This window comes from Ixodes scapularis, unplaced genomic scaffold, assembly GCF_016920785.2.
Source record: "Ixodes scapularis isolate PalLabHiFi unplaced genomic scaffold, ASM1692078v2 PGA_scaffold2__306_contigs__length_199485367, whole genome shotgun sequence".
NCBI classification, from domain to species: domain Eukaryota; kingdom Metazoa; phylum Arthropoda; class Arachnida; order Ixodida; family Ixodidae; genus Ixodes; species Ixodes scapularis.
Window position 1 is genome coordinate 109775894 of NW_024609857.1, and position 20126 is coordinate 109796019.

Consider the following 20126-nt stretch of genomic DNA (forward strand, 5'->3'; position numbering starts at 1 on the left):
TTTTGCTTGTGGCTTGGTCCCTTTCCTGTGTTTGGTCCCTTGCCTCCAAGTCAGCAATCGGTTTAGATTCGCCCTTGAGTCTGGCGACCCCTAGTTCCGCCAATTGATCTAAAGATAATTATTTTTGAATATTAGAAATATATTAGAGATGCGGAGTACTAGATACTGAGAAATGTCATTAAGATACAGGAGTAAATACCTTACACGAAATGTATTTGCAAGACACCGAAATACTGCCGAAAGTACTTGAAATACAGTATCTTGTGTAGACTATTTAAGATAGGCACAAGTCCGGTTTTTTGCTCCGAATGTAATATTTTCTAAACAATATAAAGGCATTCTACAGTTACAAAAATACCTGACAGATACAAACCCTGTAGAGCGCGGGCAAAATCAGTGATCAAAATGACGGTGGTGCCTTACAAACCACAAACAACGTTTTGACGCTCAAGCAGATTCTGCGTTTGAAAACCGCATGGCCCTACATTTTATATATATATATATATATATATATATATATATATATATATATATATATATATTCTAAGAGTCGTGCATGATGATTTAATGTTGTATGGGTTTTACAATGAGGCTTGAGGCATTGGCAGTTCGTGAATGCCCCAGTCGAAAAGCCCGAGCCTTCTGAGCATCCGTTTGCAGACAGTGCTCTTTTGTTCCTCTTTTCCTAAAGTGTATATATATATATATATATATATATATATATATATATATATATATATATATATATATATATATATATATACATATCAGGCTGTCGAACCGGAACCGAACCGAACCGAAAACCGGAACCGAACCGGTATTTTTTCCGGAACTGAACCCGAACCCGAACCGTTATATTGTTATCGCGATGAACCCGAACCGGAACTGAACTGGAAAAAAAATAACGGTTACCGGCTCATCTCAAAACGGTTCGGCCACGCGCTGTTGACAATGAATGTGCTATCAGTGCCGTTTGCGGTTTTTTAATTGCCGTCAACTGACACACACACCTCGCTTACATATTTTTCTTCTCCACTCAGTCTTAGGAACATAAACGCTGCATCCATGAATCTTGACATAAAAACCAGTATTGCGCTGGTCGCGGCTTGCACGGAAGAAAGAAAATTGGAAGGCTGTGCAAAAAAAAAAAAATCGCGTCACGGGATTTCATTTTCTTACAATCTCGTAAATCCTAAATGCTGCTGTGTGCTCATTTCATAACACGTTTCTAGAACGCGCGACTTCTTGAAGCTTGCTTCCATCGGAATGAGAAAAGAAAAGGCTGTGGAGTTTGATAATAATGCATCCGGTTTCGTATAGGCACTTAGAAGCTAACATATTTGTGAGACAGCGAACTCTTCTATTTTAATATTTATCCTATTACGTCCTTCTGGCGTTGCGTTCGGCGAAGTGTTTTTCATATTCCGTATCATGTTTAATGAAAACTTCTTTAAGGGTCTAATTTGAGTTACCGAAGGCTAGTTGAAATAAAGAAAGCTGTATTTTCTCCCCACTGTTCCTTCAATTGCTTACACACCGAGGTGGCGGGATAGTTAGCGAGTTCTACTTGTAAGTGGGTTTGTAAGGAGGTCGCGGATTTTACAGTTACTGCGTCGGACCCAATTAGATTAAGTGCGAATGCGTAAACGTCGGTGAGGTAACCTTTGAGTGCACATAAAGAAACCATTCCTGGTAGAAATCCCTGAGCCTTACACTACGATGTATCCCGTTTCGTATGTGCTGATTTCAGATGTTTTATTTGTAATTTATTTTGATGTTGCAATTTGTCATTTATAATTTCCGAACCGGTTCGCGAACCGGTTCAGCGCCCCGAACCGGTTCGCGAACCGGTTCGCGGTTTGAATTAGTCGAACCGGAACTGAACCGGAACAAAATAAATTTACCTGAACCTGAACCATAACCGAACCCGTATTTTTTTCGGTTCGACACACTGATATATATATATATATATATATATATATATATATATATATATATATGTAGTGTCTATTTTCCTGTAGAGACGTGTCTTTTTATAGTCTTATCGGGATTTCTTTTAGGCCACCCTTTTCTTACACAGAAATTAACTATGATGTTAATAAAATGAACTTGGGATGAGGGGGGAAAAGATCGTACAACCATGACACCATCTTTGATGATCAAATATTGCATCACTGTTATTGTACTGTTTTGTTTTTCTTCTAACTCATTTACAACTGAATGTGTTACTCCGTTTTACTTGAAACAAAATCGGTTTGTCTTAGCCAAGACAGCCTTAGGAAACACTTTGCCACTGCTAAACCCTAGAATCGGCAGTGGTCTTTCGCGAGGCTGATTTAGATGAGACCGCATGCTTTCATTTCGAGTAAACGGGCCCCACTAGCCTTAACTTTACTGTCAGTTAGCAAGCTCATTCATCCACAACAGCATGTCACAAAAAAAAAAAAAAAAAAAAAAAAGAGCTGATGTCGTACGCTGCTCCCACGAACCGCTCCCGCTAACTCGTGCAATTGACCCGAAATCTACCCTGTGCCATGTCATGCATCGCTTTTGTTTTTCTTTCACTTTTACAAATCGAGATTTTATAATTGTCATGTACAACTTAAGAAAGAGAGAGCACGGCTTAATATGTTTATGCTTGTTGCTCCATATTTCGCTCAATGTAGTTCTTAGTGCCTAATGCAGCAACCTAATTTGCTGTCGATCATTAATAACATGGTCAAAGTTCACCACGTCCTTCGTTGGTTAAGTTGTGAATTACGTTAGAGTCAGATGGGGGGACATTAACAAAATATGAGAATAAGCAAATAAAAATAGTACAAAAGATTTGTAATCGACCCAATAAGCACGCACATATGCTTGCGTTTAAACATTGAAGAAAAGAGCACAAATGGCCTGTCTCGCTTAATTGTACCAGTCAAGTTCATGGAACCTGAATGCCTCACCTAGGCATAAAACCCTTATTAGTGGACGCGCGCGTTGTTCACATCCTCAACTGTACTTTTCTTACTCCTTCATGCGGAGTGAAAGTGGAGTTCTCTGCTGACTCTCCGATATGAGGGGTACTAATAATAGTCCCCGGTAATTGTAGTCGCTTTGTGCGCTCATGTCCTGCACGTTCCCTTCGAGCTTACATGCTAAGACGTGTTCACTTGTTTACGACGCCATATTCGCGATCTCGTCGAGTAAGAACGTTTGATTAAAGCAGTTACCGGCTTCCGGCACAGTTGTTTTTTTATTATTTTGATAGAGAAGCGTTTTTTTTTTAAAATTTGATTGCGTTTCATTTTGACTCCCAAAAGTTGCCTTCACTATTTCTGATTAAAAAGTTCATAATTATTTAGCATCCTGTTTCGGACAGCTCAGAAATGTTTTGCGTGTGTTCAAGGCACCATGCGCGATATCAACATACAGGTGAAGAAAGCGGGGCTTGACGACTGCGCTAACGTGATTTCAAATGCGCCGAGATAGAGTCATGGCAAAACTTGTTTACTTCTAAAAGCCACCAGTGAGAGTAAGGAGTTTTTGGTTTTGTTTCAAACAACTGCGAAGCTATTAATCGTTATTTTTTCCCACCGTGGTGGTCATTTTCAACAATATAAGGTGTTGGCAATCAAACTAACAACCAAGAGACAAATCTATTATTGGACGCATTTTAACATAAAACAATGTCCCAATAAAACAGCAGTCTACCAAACAATGACGACATAAAACAGCACGCTTAAAAATTTACATCCAAGATGTAGCACTTTATTTGTGCAATTTTGTATTAACAACATTTGAAGTCTTATTGAAACTTTTTACGATTTGAGTGTTTTAATGATTGAATAGTTGTCAATTGTCTTCGCTTTCCTTTGCTGAGAACCTAAAAGATCGGCTGAAGGGATGATTAAACTAGTGAATTGACAAACCAAACGTCCACATTAGCCATCTTTCGGGTAAAAAAAAAATCAAAGATGGAACACTTAATTATTCAATATTTCGTGACACGTAGCTGCAAACTGCTTTAGGGGCATAAGATCAGTTGAACGATTTTTGCGAAACACGAAGGTCAGGAATAAAGCAATACATTGCCAACTGGCCACGAGAATGCTGAGGGAGAAATCAAAATACCTATTCATTATTTCATGGAAAGGTAGTCTGTACCCAACAAGAAAATTATGTTTTCCTCATTCATGAAAATCCGACTGGTATGATGCATTGATGACATTTAATGATAATTTCTTTCCATCGATTACTTTGGCCAGCAAAGCGTTAACAATTTACCTCTTTGATAAAGACAATTAAGAGTAGCTCATTATTTACTGGTGTTAATACATTTAGTAGTAATGGTTTCCTTTCAGCAATATCTGAAAATCTGTCCAGTTACTCATCAACATCAAGAAAACCATGTTTATGTCTGTAAAAGTGTCCTAAAATAAAGCATGCCCAAGAAGTCTTAGCTCTAGATGTGCATCTCTAGTCTCATCAGCCAGAACCTTGTGGTTCTTGATGTTGACGGTGAATTCCTTGAGGCTTCTGTATTGCAAGAAAAAAAACACCACCGCTAAATAATACTATATTATACCAAACGGAAATTTAGAAATCAATCAAAAAGACTTGCTGGTCAATTTCATTCGCAGTAAATTTATCAAGGTTTGAAAACATGCGCTAGGATTTTGTAGGCAAATCATTTTGCAAAATATATTCCCGTGGTTACTTGGAAACAGTTATATTGACCTTTTTATTGAATGTTCACATTCCGGCTGTTTTTCGCAGAATAAATCCTACGGTACAAAATACTTTTTTTCAGCCTGACCTATGAACTTCTTTGGGAACCAATATTTACTATATTATATTAAACCTTAAATTACGTCATAGTTTTCACCCGATTCTTAATATGTCCAATTCCACAGTTAATAAAAAAATTATGTTAGAATCCATTGATTGGCTCAGCGGGGTTTTTCGTCTAAATAGGTTTTGTACCTAATTTTCTTTGCGTTCTTCGAGTAGAGTAGTTAATGACAAGACATATGCGATATATTTTGGGCTTTGGTTTCTTCATGCCAACACTGTGATGTGGTTTCAAAAATAATTCCGTTGAGTGCTGCAGGGAACACTGGACCTGATTAAAAGTGACGGCACTTTCCAAGTTTATGCGAGCAAACACATTTTTGCATTGAATACCTAACAAATCGTACATGACGTTCCATAAGAGGGGTAGCTAGAAAAAAAAAACTTTACTCTAACGCTGGTTAAACCAACTAAATATACTGTCTTTTGTGAATAAACATATAATTCTGGCTATTATCTTATCAGACCAAATCATTCTCATAATATATGTTATGCATTTTAAAGACGCAGTGTGATATGTTGCTCTAGACACTAAAGTGCGCATGTTACAAATTCTAAGGTGCTCAAGAACGCCGTCTGCAATAGACGGCGACAAAACCTCCTAGAAACGACTAGTTGGTGCGACCAGAGGGCTAATAACAGTGTCATCGAGCGCGTGCGATGTCTATGTTTGGTTCAAGAAAGCCTGCATAATGCAGGAAAGACCCATTGAAGCAACAGTTACTTTGCCGTGCTACGACGTGATCAAACAACGATGGTCTGCAAGGCTTGACGTCAGAAAGCTGGCACTCGTACCTTACACGCTTTTAGAGATTTTATACAACTGGAAGTTATCTGGATTATACACCACGTCAACTAAGAACGTGAATTGAAAAAAAAACAATGCAGTGTTCAGATGTTTTCTTTTTTTACTAGAAGCATTAAACTAAAGGAGAGTGATTTTATGTTTTAGATTCTATAAATCAAGGGTCTCCAAACCCCGGCCCGCGGGTAAGATCTGGCCCGCGGATGGCCTTTGTCTTTCGAGTGACGCCCGGTCCGCAGTCCGTTGCAACCAACGCAAAAAACAAGCTCTTGTAAAAACAAATAGGCGCCGGGACACGCATTAAAAGCTCGAACGAAGATATACAAAAGCATGAGAGAAAACTGCAGTGCTGTGCGAATATTTGAATTTTCGAATAGTAGTTTCGAATAATATGCTATTTGATATTCGCTTCGAGGTAAACTCTGATGTTCCTGTATTTCGAAATGTTGACCGCGGCGGATTAGCCCTGTTGAGCGCGCGTCATACAGAGCACCAGTGCACTGCAGAAAAGCAACACCTGCGGAGCTTGGGTTCGCGGGTGTTTCTTCTCCGCAGTGCACCGTTGCTTGGAAAGAAGCGCGCTCAACGGGGCTATCCCGTCGCAATCAACACTTAGAAGAGTACAAAAACTACAGATATTGCAGTCACCCCTAAAAGGGACCCTGCAATACTATTTCAGCGTCTAGCGTTTTTGCGGTTTCCACGTTTCTTGGGGTTCGGGGAGCCCAGTGGGTATGGAGAGAGTAACTGAATATCAGTGCGTCATATTCTAACCGGACGGCGCGGAAACTTCGTCCTCGTACGGGGGCGCCCCGTGCTGTCGAACACGGGCGGCATGGGACGAGATCGTGACGTTTTTGGTGCTGACGTCAGCCGACGACAGAGAGCTGCCCCGTCCTGGGCAGCTTCTCTCCTCTGCCTCACCTCCTTTACCCGTCTTCCCCTCCCTCCCCACATTCCTCAGTCACCGCGGCAAGGGGAATCTTCTAGCGCCGGAAAAGGGGGAACAGAGGGCCAAGGACGTCATGAAGTTTGTTTGATTCTGTAATTTAAATATGCCTACAACTTTAAACTAAAGCGAATTCCCTGAAAAAAAAAGTCCACTAAGTTCCTACGTTCAGAGCGCTCAGGTTCGGTACAAATTAAAAAGAAAAAATAAACAGTGAAAAAGTCGTTGCCGTTTCCCTTTAAGAGGAAAGCCCACTTTCAAAGTGGGATAATGCACGCGCGCGCGTGGTCTATGTACAAAGACACGGAAACCTTGTGAATCTTGAAACCTACACTACAGTAAAATTTAAAAATTAAACTGCTGGCTATTATGTAAGAGTATCTGTCAGCCGAAGATGTCAAATCAACCTACGTTCATCACTCATGATAGTCTTCTTCTTAGTTTCTCAAATTTTGGATGTAATAAAGAATATTTGCATATAGCAACAATATCTATCAATCCCCACAATTAGGTAGAGCTGGGCTTTTCCACTGTTCTGATTTTATGTCAAATGCATTGTGTTCTTAACATTCTGATGTAGGCAACGAACTTTCTGAGGACTAAGATCATAAACATTGCGAGATTAAAATTAGCTTAGATATGAACAAGTTTTTTGAACTACCTTTACGAGTTCAGATGTCTTTTCGTTTAGACATAGAGCAGGAGTGAAAACCAATTAATTGTCATCACCACAATTAATATTCAGAGCTCCCCTCTTCGTGTATGCGTAGCTATAAGAAAGTTAGTTTGCGTTCTCGTGTGTATTGTGCAAAGTAATCTGGTCAGAGATACCGTTTTCATTAGCCTTCTGCCCTATGTAAATATGCCGTTCTTATTTGGTCCTAATTACGTCCGATGAGATTTTGGCTCACTATTCTTTTGTTACGTCATAAAAGTATATAATTGCGCTGAAAAAAAATTATATTTATTTGTCCACTTTACATTTTTTATAATTTTTGTTATAGTTTAAAATTTTTGATTTAAATGCCTGTATAAGCTTATTGATCTCATATTTACTCGTTTATATTGTCTCATCTAATTTGCGGCCCTCGAGGCTGCAAGAGGTCCCCAATCCGTCTCCTTAGCCGTGACCTTCGGAGACCCCTGGTAGAAATGGAAGGGAATAATCCTTCGGAGCCTGGAGTCACTGACCGAAAATAACGTCGTGGCTTTATGAATAAATGAAGGATTGATTCCCAGGCCGATTGTTTCACAATAAAAAAAAAAGCTACAACAATACAAAAATAGCGTTCAGTGTATACCGATCATTAAATCAATCAACACTCGTGTATTAGTATTTTGATGCTGCCATCTTGGATATGTATGATTCGTCATATATAATTATTGTGCGTAGTAATGTGCACCAGTGCTTAAGTAACAAAAGAAACTTTTCATTTGTACACGCAGCTGAGTTTTCGCGTATTTTTGTTTTTTACCGCACATTCTGATTATTCTAGCACATGTATATTACATTTTGCCATAAGATACAGCCTCATTCTTTTCGAATGAAAACTGAATGTTGATAATATTTCAGTAAAGAAATATGTACTTATAAATCCTAAATATTTCCCGACTAAGCACCGCAACCGGTAGTTCATCCCATGCATTCTGGCATCAAGCAGACCGGAACTTCAAAGCAGCAGGAATCGGTGCGTACAGATCCCAACTTTCAAGAAACTCGTGTAACATATCTTATTCGCGACTGTAAGACGGTACTTCCCGATCATGTCCTAACCATTACGTGCTTGCCACGAAGAGTGTGCAGGCAGGAAGAAACGACTTCCACTGCCAAGCGTGCGTCCAGCTAAAAACAACAACAACATATTTTTGGTTCAGTTCATTTTAGATGGCTCCTTTCAGCGAGGGTCCAGAACTGCACTGGCGCGGGATTCAAAACGCTCACACCGAGTCTCTCGAGCACGGGTAAAAACAGTAGCGGTAAAAAAGAGCGTAACTAATAGGAATGCGCATTTCGCGCCACGGTCAGTTTATGGTTTGACGGAAGTTTCCGCGGTAGTTCAGCCTTTCCTGCTTTGCACGAAGATGGACGTGCGATGTCGAAGACGTGGCGGGAGGCATCGCGGTATTGAGCGCTTGATTCCCCGATAACGCGTTTGGGTGCAGATCGTGAACGATATGGGAGTACAGTTTTCTTTGTGCATTTTTGCTTGCTTGTTTCCAGAGCGTCGGAGATGGGCAGTAAACACTGCGTCGTACCCAAACGATCTCGTGCACGCGTTGCTCGGTTCTCATTCCGGCTCGTTCGACCGTGGAAGTTTTGTGATCAAAAGGTTGTTTTCAGATCAGCGTAGGGGCAAGCCGGAGAACGTGTGCGTGATTGAGATGCAGACGTATGTAAAGTAATAGAAAAAAAGTGAATGCTGAAAGTATAAAAGCGAGAATATTTGTCGGTAACCCAGGAAGAGAACTACGGCAAAAAGCAAAACAAAAAAAAAAAATTCCTGATTCGAATTTTTTTTTTTTTATTACTATAAGCTTTATTCCGACATTTTGTGAACAAAAACGCGGAAAAATCTCAGTCCATGAGTCCATACATTTCTGCTGTTTATCTCTTGTGTGATCTGTTCCGTAATAATGTGAATTTGTTTAGAATGTTTCCAAATGGGAATGCTCGAGCTTTCTGGATACCTCCGGGGAAAATCTCAAGAATACGCGAGGGTTTATTTGTTCATGCGTCGCGGAAGTATGTTTTGTTGAGAGACCTCCGCGTCGTCTGAACAAAGCCCTCACAAACCTCCATTTTCCGTTCCTTCTTGGGTTGGCTGAAATCGATTTTAATCATAGGAGTAAGATTCGACCATGCACAACGTTTTACGGATCAGTGCAGTAATCCCTTGTCCAAGGAGGACAGTGAGGCAAGGACGATGGACGGTGCTGACACCGGGACAGCTGTCGCAAGTTGACAATCGATGCCGCCGGAAGACTCATTGATTTTTTTTTGTTCGGTTGTTTTCTGAGCACTGTAACTTAATAAAACAAACAGAATGCACGACATATTTGTTCCGTCGGTACATGATTTTTGTATATAATACACTTCATTGGGTATATAGATCGAATTGATTGTTTTTATTTTAATAGATCGATGTTTTTTTTTTGTCGATTGTTATCTGAGCAGTGTACTTTATCTAACAAACAGGATGCACAATATCTTTCTTTGCTGTCGTTAAATGATTTTTGTGTCGAATACACTTGAATAGATTGATATATAAAGAAAATAGAAACGACCTTGAGTTTGAGGCAGTAATACAACTTTGAAGTTGGCTTCGGATATGCTAGCTTTTGTAAGTCCTGTTATGCTGGAATACTGGCTGAGGTGGATCGGTTTGAATTCGCACCTCTTTGCAGTACGACATCCGGAAAGGCACTGATTCTTACGACAGCTAATAAAAAAAAAACATGTTTCTTTATGAAGATACGAGATTAAGCATTCTAAATCTCCCCTGGAACCATAGGTTATGTGGTTATAAAAAATTAAAAAAACAAACACACACATATTCTGGAAACAATTTAACGCAGCGACAACATGCTTCGGAGGGCTCCGTTTCTAAATTAAGCTGCAAATGTCGAGATGTTTTTGATTTTTGTATGTGCTAATGAATACATTTTATATTCGAAGTGCTTAGTCGGGTTTCAAAACAGCCCTATAATGGACGGCTTTCATTCTCAGTGGACCAAGTTTCGGAGTGGCACATTATATACTCTTTACATCAGCATTATTTTGTATATTACTTTCCTGTTTTTATTGTGGTGTCATGCAGACGCGCCGTGACGTCACTATCGTGGCTATCGCTTATCTACAAAAGCGCTGGGAACGCGAAGCTCTGTGTTCTTGATACGGCCGCGCTTGCTGAATAAACATGTTGCGTTAGTCGCTCTGTCTCCTGCCTCGTCCACTGCGGCTACAACATAAATGGCGACGAGGATGGGATCCGTGCCGGGTTGAAAAAGGCCACTAGCAGTGTGTCTGGAGCGTGCCGCGACGAGACGTCGGGATGACAACGGTTGGAAGGTTCGACCAGTTCGTCGAGGACGGCGACGAGGACTTCTAGTCCTACGTGGAGAGGTTTGAACACTTCCTGAAGGCCTCCAAGGTGAGCGACGACCTCAAGGTCTCAACGTTCATAACGGCAATAGGAAAAAACGCTTACAAGACCCTGAAAACTTTGCTCGAGCCGGTAAAGCCCGAATGTAGGACCTACGCAAAACTGGTGCAAGCATTGCAGGGATATTACTCGCCGAAGCCCCTAGTTATAGCGGAGCGGTTCATGTTTAACCGTCGTTTCCAGCAAGAGGGCGAATCGGTGGCAGCTTTTGCAGTAGAGCTGAAGCGATTGGCTGCGTCATGCGACTTCGGTGCATTTCTGGACGACGCCCTTCGGGATCGTTTTGTCGCCGGGCTGAGCGACCGAGAAACCCAAGCTCAGTTGTTGAAAAAGAGCACATTGACGTTCGCAAATGCCTGCGATATAGCGAAGAGTATCGAGCTCGCACGCAAAGAAAGCAATACATTTCAGCCCCGTCATGCCCAGGGGACATTCAGCGCGCTGCGCCAAAAGCCAGGCAGCGGGAGACGCCCACAGCGACGGGAGAAATCGTCTGCTACGGCTGAACCATCGAGTAAGATGTAAACACATTGGAATCTATATTGAGATCTCACCGCGTCGCGAAAGTTAGAACCCGCGAAATATTTCAAAACTCCAGCTTTGACCTAAATCTTGAAATATTGAAACCGCAAAAAATCAGTCGTTTACAGTATATAATGATGATTTTTTTACCAGTGTCTCCTCTTCTATAAGCCTTTTTGCTGACGACTGTGTTATTTACGAAGACATCCTTAACGTCTCTGACAGCTCCGCTCTTCAGACCGAGATTGATAATGTTACCCAATCGTCCAACGACTGGCGTATGGAAATATTTGAAAAACCCCGAGACAGGGGAAAGGGAACGGACAAACACAACGAGATCTTCAAGTATGAACGTTCATCAGCTAGTCTGCTGCACAACTCTTATTTCTGGCTTATGGAACTTAATATCTCTAAATGTAAATTCATGAATGTCTTTCGTTCTATAAGTGCCTTGGTGTTCACATTTCAAATGATCTCTTCTGCAATATTCATGTCGACAACTTCACGGAAAACGCTAATCAAGTTTTGAGTTACATCAAAAGGATGATTTATATTGTGTCTGTTTTATTAAAAATTCTTATTTATAAAACCTTAATTCATTTTTAACTTGAATATACCGCCGCAGTCTAAAACCCTGGTATGACCCTTTCATCTGCCGTAGAATACATCGAAAATCGTTCCTACCGTTTTATACTTTCTAAACATCCCCGCACACTACAATGAAAGCATTACTATCCTTGCCTATTCTATCTCTTCGTCGAAAAATATCCCGTCTATGTTTATTCCATAAGATGTATCACTCTAACCCTACTCTCTGCCAAGCGCTATTTTTTTCTGAACCATTTTACATATCATCGAGCGCCGATCATCAAATACCACTTTGGATCCTCCAATTCAGCGTATTCGCCTTTAAGGCCTCTTTCTTGCCTCAAACCTAAATTGACTTAAACCGCCTTCCCGCATCCACTACTAAAGTCACAGCCTCAGATAATTCCAAGATTGCCATTACTAAACTGCTAAATGAAGTTTCGTAGAAAGTTTGGTATTTTTTGCCTTTTTGTTGTTATTTGCTTTATTTTAAAATACGGTGCTCCACTCCTCTCTGTAATGCCTTCGGACACTGAGACGTATAATAAAGGAAACGAAATGAAAATTGTCGTGTCCACGTACCGCACAGAAGCTGTTTGTGGAGACGTGAAAATAGAAAATATAAAAATTTTTTATTATTATTGTTGTTAATAATAATAATAATAATAATAACAGCCAGTAGAATTTCTGTTCAAACACGAGGAAAACATTGAGACAGAATAAACAGGAGAGGGAAATCAAGGCCTCAAAGAGGCATAAAACGCAACACGAAGACATTAAGACAAAATTAGCGAAGACACACATTAATGCACATAAAAACACATTCCATCAGTTTACAGAAGTACATTCACTAATTCGCTCCACGAACAACCGTGGCAAAAAATAAAATCAAGAGCGCCATCAAATGCGTTACAATAGCCTTAATGACGCGCGACTGAAAGGCTGTCGTTAAATATGTCTAGTTTTTCGGCAAAGTAATTCTATTTCCGTTGCATGCGGGTGACAGGGTTCAACATGTTCGCCGCAGGAGGTAAAATGCGCTACTAGACACAGTGCTGTAATACTGTAATAATTATTATTATGATTATTATAAGGCATTTGGTTTATTAAAAAAACTACTCCTAAGAAATGTTTATCGTGAAACTGAATATTGTGTAATAGTTTAGAGTGTTTCCTTTCTGAACACACAAAACCAAAGCTAAAAAGACGCGACTTGAAAAAAATGTATTCATGATTATTTGGACTACGCAAATTGGAGTAAAGAAGACATACACAGCGCGACACAGTTAGCACAAACAAGCCATCGCCGATTGTTCCCGGTTTATTTCCACAAGTGAACAGCTCTCAATCAAACCACTTATATGAAACACTGGGTCATCATAGGCAGAAGCTCCTCAAACCGCTTTCTGAGCAATATAGAGGGATAATTGGTGCTAGTGCCATGGTTGCTCTTAGTATGCAGTTTCTTTGAACTTGTTTTATTATATTGTTCTCCGAACCCCGTGTAAGTATAGGAAACCACATCCTTTTAATGCCCTTTTATACTATGCGCCGTACTTATAATGTATAGGCATATAAATAATTAAATACATCTAACCCTTCGACGAAACGCACGATTTACTAATCCGCTCATCTATCGGCTGTATCAGAAACTGCCCGCTTATCTAGAGCCACAGATGCAAGGTACAGTAAGGCACACGACGTGGACGCGCGGCACCTCGCGGAAAAAGGAAGTGAGGTGGGTCTAACGAATAAACCCTCGAAAAAGAAAGGAATCAACGAGTACAGACACGTCGCATATAAGAATGCAAAGCCGCAAACCAAGCAACACACAGGAGAAGGCGGAAGCGGACGACGTGAGCGGACAGTGAAATTCTCGAAAGGCGGTGCTGCCAATTCTGGAAAACGGGCATTTTGAGCTTGCTTTTTCAAATCCCTTTTCTCCCTGGCCGCGCTTACAATGCCTCCCCCTCCCCCTCCCCCAATTCCACTCGTTCCACCTCACACGCACACGCACAAACAATAACAAGCTTATGAACAAAAAAAGATGCTTCTGTCAGAACTTTCTTCGACCCTTGTTAAACTCTGCTCACCCAGCAGCCAAAGTTACAGTCGCGAGCAAACCCGCGCTCCAAGCTTTGAGACGTGAATTTCTAGCGCGAGAGCTCGATCTGCAGAAGAACGCTTAAAAGCAGAGAACTCGAGCTCTCCTGCTTGTGGCGTTCGCTGCAGTCTCAACTTAAGTGTGAACGGAGCATAAAAATTACAACGGATACCACTTTCGCATGCGTTTTCCAAACACTGACTCTGGTCAAATTTGTTTGTTTTTCCCTTCTTTCCTTTTAGTGAGCAATTCTCGTCATCCGAGTTCACGGGTGCGTCTGCAAGAGACAGCAGACTGTTTTCTGAGCGTCGAGTCTTCCCTTGGGCCTATTAGTTCAAGAAATAGCAGTCTAGATTCTGGCATGACAATGCAAGAAATTGCATTCCGAACTGTTCCGCATGCATTTATACTTATCTTCCATGTTCCCTACGCTGAATACTCGAGGGCAGTACATATACGCCCATATTTAGTTTTTAATGCGAACTGAAAACTCACATGCGCCAGGCAAAGAAGTTTTATGATATATGTGTCTCTGGTATTGTATGTGGTGTTTCGTTGATTATAAGTTTTAATCTATTTATTTATTCCTTTCAGAGCTTAGGATTTATTTTGCTTACCTTACATACAGTGCCATTTGAAGGGGTTCAGAAGTATAACCATTTCGAAGGGGAAAAAAAAGAAGGACACGGCGGGCAAACGAATAAAAGTGGATTTCAAATGAGCAGCATCATATCATTTCATTTACTATTCCTCAAAAAGAAGACCCGCTTTCAATGCAGCTAAGCTGAGGAAAAATATAGTTAGGGATATCCCCCCAAAATATTGAGAAACGTAGATCCTCTTTGGATTTTTGAGGTGTTGTCGATCGGTTGTTGTCTTCAGAGGAAAAACACGCTTCAGGGAAAAAAACAACATAAAACTGCTCTTTTTTTAGGAGTGGGAAGAGGCTTTTTTTCTTTCTTCATATAAAACGCAGGAAATTTTTTTTTATGAAGACAGTCGTACTAGTGAGACGTGACGCAAAAGTAATTTCTGCAAGAAACGGGTGCATTTTTAGAAATCAAAGCGGGTGGCATTAATATTAACTTTAAGAAAATCTCGAACGTCTACTTTTCTGCAAAACACATGGAAAAGCCAGCTACTGTAATCTACGAGAGGGAATCGGCGAACGACGCGGCTGATAATTAGTCCACACCTAAGAAAGCCTGCTCTGTGACACTGAGAGTGCCCTTTTACCTTGCTCAGTGTAACAGCGCGGACTATTTTTCGAAGTATGAACATGTTATCAGCTTCGTCATTTGCGGTGCTCGCTCCGTGGATTTCATCGATTGACTTTCCCAAGTGTTTGCAGGTGTTCCGGACTTCTTAGAGAGTTCGCTCCTGATAACTCTAGACCGTAATGCTAATAATTTTCTGTAGACCCAAAGAAAGAATCATTTGCATAGTCCGACGAACTCTAAACCTTTCGGGAATTCTTTAGGGTGTAACGAGATTGTGCAGTCTAGAAATCCATATTCCATGCTGATCTGTAAGTCCTTTGAGGACACTTGCCATCCTTTGTATTAATCTCTAAATAACGGCAAACATTGTGTATCGAAACAAAGAAGAACGAAAATATTCTGTGCGTTTGGGTTCCAATTTTCAACTTTATATTGTAATATTTAGCTGTATACCCTGGTTGCACTTATTCAGGCCAAAAATAGCTGCTTGTCTTGAATTGGGTCTTGAGAAGCGCGAAAAAGTCAAGCTAGAGCCAAACTTGACCTTCTTTCGCCACAGTCGGGGTATCTTTGCCTTTAATTGCCAAAGTTAGCCTTCATTGATACTAGTTTGTCTGTTATCCGGCATCTTCGGGTCTATATCAAGGAACAAGTGGTTGTAGAGTTAGGCTTCATTTCTGGTAGTTCTGTCTTGATTTGGAAACGTTCGTCCCAAATTGCCAAACAAGAGCAAAAATGTAGGCATATACTGCTGGTTCTTCGTTTCACGTGTGGTATCATTGGCTCAAGTCTGACACTACGGCAGTATTGTGGCGAACTAGAGAGAAAAGCCATAAATACGCCAAAGAGCATAGAGGTAGGAAATTTCTGGAGATGACATGACGCCTCCAGAAACTTCCTACCCCCATACCAAAAAGAATACTGTGGCACTAACTAATATCTTGGAGAAAATCCGTATTAGGCCCAACTTAGGCCCAAGTTAGGCCCAAGTTTGGTACCTAGGACTTCCAACCGTCTGCCAAGTTGTGCGTTTCTCTGACGTGCTACCTGGATATGCTCCGTATGTACATCTGTGCGCAAGGTGAACTGCATGATGTTTTTTTTTTTTTTTTTTCACGAGACGTCACGAAAGGGAAGTATATTGTAAAGCCACGAATTCGCGCATTTTCCTGCGATAGCTTTGCATTTAACTCTTCAAGAAGTTTGTATGACCATACATCACATACGGACAAAAGCATTTAGCCGTCTATCCTACGCCAAATGAGGCGTCCTGCACCTGCACTAATGTTTAAAAAATGGCCCAGACATATCGCCGCACACCTCGCTTACATCATAACTCTTTGAATTGACCAAACGCCAAGGTGCACATCGGAAGAAACCAGAAGCAGCGTGTGCCAAAATTTGACACCAGCTAGTGTGTGTGCAAATACACCATTGTTGAACGCGAACAATTGCAAATATTTTCAATTCGTAACTCTCATAAATATACAATTATAAAGTGCTTTACTCAACTGAGGCTTTTTAGAGCAACTGTAATATTTAGAAAGCGTTCGTTGACAAGGAACTATGAAGCAATAGCATGGGCATACACACCTCGCTTGAAAAGACGAATTAACTCAACCGTCTCGTGTAATGGTTGCCAAGAAAGTGCTCCCTGCTATCTTATTTGATGGGAAAAACTTAGTTGTTAAGACAACCTGATCGATGCTTCGAAAATACATCTGTAAGAATTGCATTACGATTTTAGAAAAAATTGACTTCAGGTAATGACACTGCGAGCCAATGGTGTCTTTTATATTTTTAGCACTATTATGCCCATGGCGCTCCGACAACCTAGATGTACCTATAACATATTGGTTGGCGCGACGTGTCAGCTGATTTCTGCGCTTAAAGTGGGCCTATTAGTATAAAGATGTTATGCAAGTTGTTCAACGGCACTGAAAGGTAAGTTCAACAACGGCACTGAACGGTAGCTTGCATTTGGCCTTGGAGCTGAAGAGCATCGTATTAGGCTGTCAGCGTTTCTTTATCGTTCAATATAAAAATAAAAAAAAAATAATTTGAAGTTTTAAATTAGCATACAGCCGCCCTGGCCGATTAAGGAAACGATCTTGTCGTTATTACCAGTCTTCTACAAAGTAAGGGACATGTAAATTTAAGTCCGTATTACGGAAAACTTCAAGGAAGTGCCTTTTGATTGATATTCTGAGTTTTGTTTTTGCAGTAAAAATAGAGATGACTTTTTTCAATACACATCAAAGCAAGACTTTCAGACTTTTCACTTTCAGCGCACTCACACGCTACAACTGAAAAAAAAATCAATAATCAATTGTATTAACAAGCAGAATTTCGGGACGACGGTGACCGAGCTGTTCTCATGGTCAAACGAATAAAGCAATGAAAAAGAAAACTTTCCACCATATTTTTGACGTACAAGCGGATGAAAGGAAAGTAAGTGAGGATGGAATGAAATAAAAATGTGAACCGAATTTCTGCCAAAATTATATGATATTTTCTTGAGATCCACGACACAACAGTGCTGCAGCAAGTAGGACGCAAGCGTCACCCGCGGGACGCTATGCACTGTGAAAGTGAGAAAGAAGAGGAGAACAAAAGTGCGTGGTGGGACGTGAGAACGTCGTGCAATGGTTGGAGTGATTAGTGGGTAGACTTAAAGCTAGCTGCCTCTGTCGCCGCTGCACTTTCGAAGGCGTTCGAATCCGAAAGCCAAACGCTACACGCCGGCGTTCCGCGCTCTAACGCGTTCGACGAATGCAGTGGAGACAAAGCCAGAGCTAGCTTTAGGTCTACCCACTAATCTTTCCAATCAGAGCTCGGCGTTCTGACGTCTCTCGTCCCGTCCTCTCTCCCAGTTTCTGGGCGCATGTGCTCCGGAGATAAAATCCAGAGCTTCCACCTACATTCGAGTAGGACAAGCGCGTTATAAAAGTAAAAAAAAAGGTATATTTAACGTAGTAGAAAAAGAATACACAAAGAGTCGGGGAAGTCTTAAAAAAACGTAACGGGGTTCTTGAGAAATAAAAAACAAACGAGTGAGAAGTGATGGCAGAGTATTTTTATCCGTGAATATGAATCTCACGTTTCTTTTTCCCTGAAGATGGGACTAAACGCGAGGAAACACGAAAAACTTTATTTTAGTCGTTACGTCATAAAAAATTTACCGCATCTCCACGTGGTGAATGATGTTGATTGGGGCGGAGCTCTGGTGGTGCTTGTCTGCGTAGACGCTGAGCCGCAGCATGCCGAGCCTTTCGTTCGTTTTCATCCATGTCAGAAAGAAAATGCGTGTTATGGAACGCGGTTATATACGCCTTTGAGCATTTGACCGCAGTGCCCTCTCGTCAATAAACATCGAGCCAATGCATGCGAAGTTTAACGCGATTATATACGCATTTGACCGCAGCGCCCTCTCCTGTATAGGCGTTGAGCGGCTACATGCAACGATGACATCCCCAGCTATTTGGTTACTACCACATCTCAGAGACCCCTACTCGTCCCGCAGTCGTGGCCGAGTGGTTAAGGCGATGAACTAGAAATACATGGGGGTCTCCCCGCACAGGTTCGAGTCCTGTCGACTGCGCAAACATTTTTCTTTTCCTTTTTATGCGAGCACGGACGCCGGCCGGACGGACGGACAAGGCTAGACCCTAAGGAGCTTCGCCCCTAAAAAAACAAACGAGCTGCTGTCAGAGCCGTCTTCAAAATACAAAAAGAACTATACCTACAAAGGTACAGCCAGACAAAGAAAGATAAAAGACACGTACACGTGATTCTGTACTGGCATAAAGTATCCCACAACATTAAAAAGATAGCCAGTAGATTTGATGTAAACATTGTTCTCTCGGCCCCCTGTAAACTCTCTCAAATCTGTCCGATGCTGACACGGCGAAGGAACCCACCCTGTTCTAAGAAGCATGCAGTGCAGCATACTGAATGTGTGACCAATGTCGCATACGAGATACCGCTAAGTTGCGGGAAAGTTTAAATCGGGCAAACTGGCTGCTGTTTCAGCGATAGAGCACGAGAGCGTAATCTTTCCGTCAAAACAATGCAGGGGGCACCTTGCAGACCACTGCAGGAGATGTGCTGGCTGTAAACCTGATTTGAATGCAGCAAAGCTTTAAAAAAAAAGCAAGAGATAAAACCGAGAAAGAGACTGTAGAGGCGTTTTATATGAAAAAGACAGATGGCAAATGCGTTTGTGCGCTTTCTCTTAATCTGCTTCAAAAAGAAGTGACTTTTTTGGATGGCTGCTCGTAAGATTGGTGATTGGTTGTGTTGCAAGTCCGGCAAATGGGTATGTGTATATAAGTGACGATGGTTTATAATAAAATCAGTTGAGAGTTTGTGCCTGTCCTGTCGTCTTTGCGTCTTTATTGCCATTGTTTTATTCACCGCACAGGTTCGAATCCTGTCGACTGCGCAAACATTTCTTTTATAATTTTTTTGCCCTACATGAGCACGTGAGCTCACGAGCACGAGCACCAGCAATATCGATGTGAGCACGTACCCCGAACGGACAAGGTTAGACCCTAAGGAGCTTCGCCCCTAAAAGTATCTTTCTGTCGCCAAGCGCGTGTCACTCGTGTGGTCAGCGCGTGCAATTGCAAGCTTTCCAGTTATATTCCCCCGCACTGACACCAGTCGTGAAGTCCCTTTCTGACCTTTTTGAAAATATCAAGAGTGCGCGTGCATAGCTTTGATAGGCGCTGACGATACGCGAGAGTGGAGATTCCGAAAACTTGCTTTTTGACGTGACACTCCGGGAAGGTGGGGCTTCAGCGGTACATTGAAAATGATTTTCTGCAGCCTACATGCTCCAAATTGAAAAAAAAAAAACAATTTCGATATTCGTAATCCTGAAGGTGAAATGAAGATAATTCAAGGGTTTTACTAAAATACATAACAGATTCAATTTCCC

At 41.3% G+C, this 20126-nt stretch overlaps 1 pseudogene; it reads left to right on the forward strand.

The window, feature by feature from the left end:
• Positions 1 to 10556: 10556 nt before the first annotated feature.
• On the forward strand, positions 10557 to 11275 carry LOC121046464 (annotated as a pseudogene).
• The last annotated feature ends 8851 nt before the right edge of the window (positions 11276 to 20126 follow it).